The sequence below is a fragment of the Elephantulus edwardii genome, unplaced genomic scaffold (genome assembly GCF_000299155.1).
Source record: "Elephantulus edwardii isolate Elephantulus edwardi_28Jun2011 unplaced genomic scaffold, EleEdw1.0 scaffold00160, whole genome shotgun sequence".
In the NCBI taxonomy this organism is placed as follows: Eukaryota; Metazoa; Chordata; class Mammalia; order Macroscelidea; family Macroscelididae; genus Elephantulus; species Elephantulus edwardii.
This window is the reverse complement of record NW_006399910.1, coordinates 5,245,933-5,253,282: the sequence shown is the minus strand read 5'-3', so window position 1 is coordinate 5,253,282 and position 7,350 is coordinate 5,245,933. Positions and strand designations below refer to the sequence as shown.

The following is a 7,350-nucleotide window of genomic DNA, read 5'->3' as shown; positions in this document are numbered from 1 at the left end:
GTGTAGGAGAGGAAGACCCCTGATGAGACGGGTTGATACAGTAACTAGGTCACTGGGGGTTGGTGTGTTGGAGTCAGTCAGAATGTCTCAGGATAGGGCAGGCTTCAGAGCTGTTTCATATAGAGAGTTGCTATGAGTTATAAGCAACTCTGTGGCACACAACAACTATGCATTAGGCAAGGACCCCTGGTGGCCTAGTGTCTTGTACATTTGGCTTTTAATCAAAAGGTCAGTAGTTTAAGTCCACAAGTAGCTCTGTGGAGAAAAGTCAGTTCTCTCCTTCTAGGTGGAAGATTGATTTGTTGGAGTGGCTACAATGGAAAGATGTTAGAGAAACAGTGGGTCTTTCTTTTTCTTTTTATTTTAATTCTGTCTTATGTGTGTGTACCATCAAATCTTATCTGACGAGTACAGGAGATTTCCCCTCTTTCTCCAGCAGTGAAGCTGTTGGATTCAAACCGTGTATCTCTGGGATTCCAGTGTAGCTTCTTGCCACTAGGCCACCAGAGCTCCCTTGAAACAGTGTCTCTTAACAGGGTGTTGGAGAGGGGGAAGAGGAGAATTTTTTTCTTAGGTAGGACTGTGCTTTTGTTTGGTGCTTTATTTGGAATATATGACAATTCATGTTTGTGTCATTTTAGATATACCTCTACAGAGAGATGTTGGTTGTACAACATAATGAATGTATTTATTTAATTGAATTATACAGGTGAAAAATATTGTCTTATTACCTGTACTTTTACAACAATAAATATATTTAAAATGAAGAATTAACTACCTGATTGTTAGGTGATAGAGACATAGATGAGGAGAAGAAGTAAAAAGGGGCCATATGTTGCATTGCCTTTTCCCCTACTCCTGAAACTTAAATAATACTTGTAAGGCTGAAGGTTAAGGTGTAACTGTGAATATGAGAGGAGATGAATCAGTCAAAGTAGTAAACACAATTGCCTACTTGGATGCTTACTGTGTCTAGGGGAACTCTGTAGGCTTAGTATTAAGACCACAGGCACAAGATTCAAATGCATCATCTGCTCCAAGGCAGAAAGATGGACAGTCTCCTCCTGCACAATTTACTGCCTCTGAAAACCCATTGGGGGGTCAGCTATGAGCCCATTCCAACTAGACAATATCCACCACCACCAACAGTTATGTACAAAAGAGTCTCTAGTCATTACTGTCCATACTATGTGAATTTCTAAGGACGAGATAACCAACAAATTTAACAATCCACTCCAAGGTCAGTTGTTCTGGGATTCCCATTCTTCTCAGTTAAACACAGTTCGTTGTGGCCCACACAGTAAAACACCTTTGCATAGTCAATGAAACACAGATATTCCTCAGGTACTCCCTGCTTTCAGCCAAGATCCATCTAATATAAGCTACAGTATCTCTCAGCCTCTTCCCAACCCAGCCTGCACATCTGGCAGTTCTCTGTTGATGTGCTTTTTTGGATAATTGTCAGCAGAATCTTGTTTTGATATGATATTGTTTGATAATTTCCACAATCCGTCGGATCACCTTTCTTTAAAATAGGAATAAATATAGATCTCTTCAAGTCAGTTGGCCAGGTGGTTGTCCTCCAGATTTCTTGGCACAACTTGGTGGGCACATCTAGGGCAGCATCTGTTTGTTGAAATATATCAATTAGTATACCATCAATTGCTGACATACTTTGGACAAGTGCAAGGAGGGACCAGTCCTTGGAGAGGAACATCATGCTTGGGAAGGTGGAGCGACAGTGCAGGAGAGGAAGACCCTTGATGAAATAGGTTGATTCTGTGACTTCGGTAATGGGGGTGGGTGTGTCAGAGACAGTGAGGTTGGCACAGGATAGAGCGGGGTTTAGAGCTGCTGTACATAGGGTCACTAGGAGTCGCAAGCGACTCGATGGCATGTAACAATTCTAAAGTCATACAATTTTGGAAGATGCAGTACTTTATCAGCATCTTATCACCTTTTTGAGAAGAATGAGAATATAGGTCTTCTTATGTTATTCTGGATTTCAATCATTTGATCTTTGTCCTGATAAGAGAAAAAATAAAAAGCAACTGAGACCTTGACATTTTGGACACATTCCTTTGACCCCCTTTTTTTTAATAGTCAAAGAAGCAAGAGACAAAGCAAAGAGCTCAGTAAAAACACTATCTAGTCATGAAGAAGTTACCAGTGTTATTTGAACTCAGGGACAGATTGTAAAGGGGGAGAAATGAGAGCAGGTTTTGTAGATGCCCTGCAGCAAGTAAATGTTCCTTGTTGATAAATTGCATATGGAGTGGGCAAGGAAAGTGAAAGAGAGGGAGATGTCAAAGAAGTCTTAAGTGCCATTTGATCAACTGGACAAATACGGATGATGGAGGGTGAAGCCTTTCCTTGGCATGAGCAGCCCTGGAGGACCAAATGAGGACGCTGACCAGGAGTTGGTTTGTTTGTTTTCTTTATTTTTTTTTCTGGTTTTAAAGTTTTTATTTCATGCTGGTTCATTTGCAAAGTTCAAATACATTGTTTTTCACATCAGATCTTTCCTATTTCCTTCACCCCTGTCATCAGATTGTGCAACCCTCTGATTAAACTACCCCTGCCCCATCCTCCCCTTTCTTCTCTCAGCCTCCCTCTCCCTTGGATCCTCTTACACATGCTCCAATAGTAGTCTTATAAAGTATTTGTTCTTATGGGACTGAGTTAGTTCACTTAGCATAATGGTCTACAGTACCTCCCAAGTTAGGTAGTAATTTACAAGGAATTTAGTTTTGTTCTGTTGAGTGCTTTCAAATGCTAAAATCCTGATGCTAAACTATATGAATATGTAGATCTGAGCTGAGGGTACCAAAAACTGAAGATACATGTAGGAGTCACCAGAAATAGGAAACAAAAATAAGGGTGTGATTGAAAATATATAGAGATACGTGAATGGTTATAGATAAATATACATCAAGTGTTAACAATGATTGTGTGTGTTTGGTTATTAATTATAAGTATTCTGTTACCTTTTTAAAACTTGTAATATGTTTTCTAGTTTAATCAACACTTGTTGCTTTCAATGAGAATAAAATGGAAAAAATGAAAAAAAAAATGAGAAGAATGTAAGGTTAAAACTTACAGTCAGGGCACTAATACCCAAGAACATGATACAAAAGTCAGAGAAGGACAACAAAAAAGATGGGTGCAAAGTTTCATGTCTAGCGTGGCGCCTCTCTGGTGTCCCTCTGTGCTCTTTGCTTCTTAGTTTATCATCAACTTTCTTTTCTTTTCTTTTCTGAGTGTCTTATCTCCATCAAAACTCTAGTTGTCAGTATTTTGCTAGGCATGTTAGCTGTTACGTTAGCTGTTGTCAAAAGTTGTCAAGAAAGCTTAAATTCAACTTTACTTACTCTTCAACAAAGATGAGTTGATAGGCTAAATAGCTTGTCACTAAGAATGTTGATCTCTTTTCATGGATTGCAGATTGTGTAGTCATGATAAGTTTAGCAACATTCTGGTAGTGGCTCAGTTAGAGGGAGTCTTATCCTCTATCACAGTATGTTTTGTGTGTTTCTGATTGAAAAAGTGTAATTATTTCTAGGATTAGATATAGATATATGTGATTTTTGAGTTACCCATCTGGGTAAATGTATGACAAGCTTATATGTTAAAATTTCTGCAAGGAAGCTAATGAGAAAAATGAGAGTAAGAAGAAGTTTCTATTTTCAGTTAGAAGAGTTGCCACTTCATCATATCATCATTCTGTGCTCTTCTCCACGCAATGCATGTGAAACCACATAAACAACTATTTTTTTTAAATTTATATATACTTTCAGTTCGCAACATAGCCTAATAAAGCTTGGCAATCACAAACACAATTTTCAAGCTGTCATGTAATATTGTGTAATATATATTACTTAGCTATGAAATAGTATTAAAAATAGCAACTTTGTCAAACAGCACTGTTTATAATCTCATATAGTTGTTCTTGATAGGTGCTCTCAAGCCTGCTGTAACTCTTCAGGACCCTGAGAACAGCAGACCTGAACTTTGCCCTGTTTTGCATGATCCTCTCTGATATGCTCACTGTTGTTACTTTGTCAGTCCACCTTGTTGAGATTCTTCCTCTTTCCCCCAACACTTCACCTTTCCCAGCATGATGCTTTTTTCAAAGGACTAGCCCCTCAGGACAACAATTCCGAAGTATGTAATACCAAGTTTCAGCATCATTGCCTCCAAGAAGTAGCCTGGTTGGTTGCACTTCCTCCAGGACAGACTTTTTGTCCTTTTGACAGATTTGTCGACTATTCAGTACTTTTTTACAGCATCACAATGAACGGCTTTGATTCTTCTGCCATTCTTATTCATTGTTCAACTTTGCAACAGTCAGAAAATGAACAGTCTAGGAAACACTTGAAAAAAAATCATAGCTTGGGTCAGATACACCTTGGTCTTTACACTGACATTATTACTCTTTAGCACTTCAGAGAGGTTCTTGACAGTCTTGACAATTGTAACTGATCTATTGATTTTTTTATTGCTTTTACAATGAGTTTCACGTAAATTAAAATAATTGACAACTTTAATCTGTACTCATTTTATTATGGTGCTGCCTACTGATTGAGTGGTGAGGACTTTTGTTTTCTTGATGTTGATTTATAGTCCATATTACATTTAAACATTTTTGGTATGATGTGTTAGAACTTTCAAGTGAATTTTGAAGTAAAAATTACTAATTTTGACTATACCACATATTTTAACAAAATAAAGTACTTAATCTAACTTTCTACTTAATTTTATATTGTGTGATTATTATTGTGAAGCCAGAAGCTGTTTGCTATTTAGTTAGGTGGCCAGCTCCAGTTTACAAGGTGGCAGGTAAATTAGTTCTCTGATTTACTCAACTGGAATTAAATTGCTCATGCTTAGAACAATCACTTTCACCCAGGGGTTGGGTGCCACCATGATTGACAGCATATCATATTTGAAACAGAGTGTATAATGTTGTTTACAAAGAAGCAAGAACTTTGGAATTGTGAGCAGGCAAAGATATATAAGACATTTCCTAAAGTCTTAGTTGTGATTTTCTAGAGTAATATAATTGTGTGTGTATTATTGTATATGTAATAATACATAATGGGATTAGATAGATATAGATATGAATATGGGAGCTTTGGTGGCCTATTGGCTAGAAGCTGCGTTGAAATCTCAAAGGCACACAGTTTGAGGCCAACAGCCTTGTGAAAGCAGGAGAAGGAGGAGAAGGATGGGCAATTTCCTCCAGTGCGATTAACTGCCTCTGAAAACCCACTGGATGGCCACCAACTCTATGGTACACAGCCACAATAACAACTATATATGATCATCCAAGACGCTGGGCTGTACAAGGAGGAATGTGGCATCAGGATTGGTGGAAGAGTCTTCAACAACCTGCGTTATATAGATGACACAACCAAGCTTGCTAAAACTGAGGAAAACCTGAAGCACTTGTAGCCTCCTATATGGATTAAAGCTCAACATCCAGAAAACAAAGATTCTCACCAGTGGGCCAATAAGCAGCATCACTATGTATGGTGAGGAGATTGAGATAGTTAACAGTTTTAGTTTACTTAGTTTCACAGTCAACACTCTTGGTAGCAGCAGCCAGGAATCAGGAGACTAATTGCATTGGGAAAGTCAGCTGTGAGGGACCTCTCAAGAGTACTGAAGAGCAACGATGTCAGGCTGGAGACTAAGGTGTGCCTGATCCAGGCTATAGTCTTCGCAATTACTTGTTATGCATCAGAGAGCTGGACAGTGAATAGGGATGATAGAAAGAGAATTTATGCCTTTAAGCTGTGGTGATTGAGAAGAGTGTTGAATATACCATGGACTGCTAGGAGAACAGGTTTGTCCTGCAGAAGGTGAAGCCGGAATGCTCCTTGGAGTCAAGGATTCTGAAGCTTTGTCTGACATACTTTGGGCATGTTGTAAGGAGGGACTGGTCCTTGAAGAGGGGCATCATGTTTGGTAGAGTGGAGGGATGGTGAAGGAGAGGAAGACCTTAAATGAGATGGATCGCTTCTGTAACTGCATTGGTGGGAATGAGTGCGTTTGAGATGGCTAGGTTAGGACAGGAAAGAATGGCATTTAGAGCTCTTCTTGTGCATAGGGTCGCTATGAGTTGCAAGCGACTCGATGGCACATAAGCACAAACAACAAACTCTCCTTTCACTATATTTAACACCATTTGTATACTGAGCTCTTGTGGCACAGTCCATAGGGAGCTGTACTGCTGACCCCAAGGCTATGCCTCCCTGCCATTTCAAAGCCACCAGCTCGGCATGAGAGATGAACAGTCTTTCCCTGTGAGGCTTACAGATTCTGAAAGCTCACTGTAGGATCAGCTATGAGAAGATTCTAAACTGATGGCAATGAGTGAATGAGTGATTCGTTCTGTATGCTGAGCAAGTAAAATAATCTGACAGACTGAACTGTTTGGAAATGGAGGCATCAGGATTGAAAGAGGGCTCCTTGGCAGCCTGTGACATGCAGGTGACACAGCCTTATTCCCTGACAGTGAGGACTTGAAGTACTTACTGATAAAACTCCAAGATGAAAACCTTCAGTATATTATATTTCAGTATAGTATATTTCAACCTTGTTGTTGTTGTTGTTATATGTCATTGAGTTACTTGTGACTCATTGCAACACTATGTACAACAGCCCTAAACCCTGCTCTGTCCAGTGTCAATCTCACTGTATCCAACACACCCACCGCGATTACCCCAGTCACTGAATCAATCTACCTCACAGAGAGTCGTCCCCTCCTGCACTGTCCTCCAAACTCCCAAGCATGACGTCCCTCTCCAAGGACTGGCCCCTCCTTGCAACATGTCCAAAGAATGTCAGACAAAGCCCCAGAATACTTGCCTCCAAGGAGCACCCCGATTTAACCCTCTGCAGGATGAACCTGTTTTTTTTCCTAGCAGACCATGGTACATTCAATACTCTTCTCCAGCACCACAGCTCAAAAGCATCAAGTCTCCTTCTATCCTCCCTAGTCATTTCCCAACTCTTTGACACATAGCAACCTGATTGCAAAGACTATGGCTTATATCCAGCCCACTTTGACTCTAGGGTGATACCATTGCTCTTCAGTATTTTGGAGAGGTCCCTAACAGCAGACTTTCCTATCACAATACATCTTTTAATTTCCTGGCTGCTGGTGCCAAGAGTGTTGACTGTGGAGCCAAGCAAACTAAAGCTATGAACAATCTCAGTCTCTTCACCATCCATCTGATGCTGCCAGTTCGTCCAGTGGTGAGAATCTTTGTCTTCTTGATATTGAGCCTCAATCCATATTGAAATGATTGATCAATTTCAACCTTAAGAAAACAAAAATCTTCA

General features: G+C 39.8%; 1 protein-coding gene across 1 annotated transcript in view; it reads left to right on the top strand.

Moving 5' to 3' along the window:
• The window catches only part of DPP10 (dipeptidyl-peptidase 10 (non-functional)), a 1,145,057-nt gene that overhangs the window by 89,020 nt on the left and 1,048,687 nt on the right, over positions 1 to 7,350 (top strand). The window lies entirely within an intron of this gene.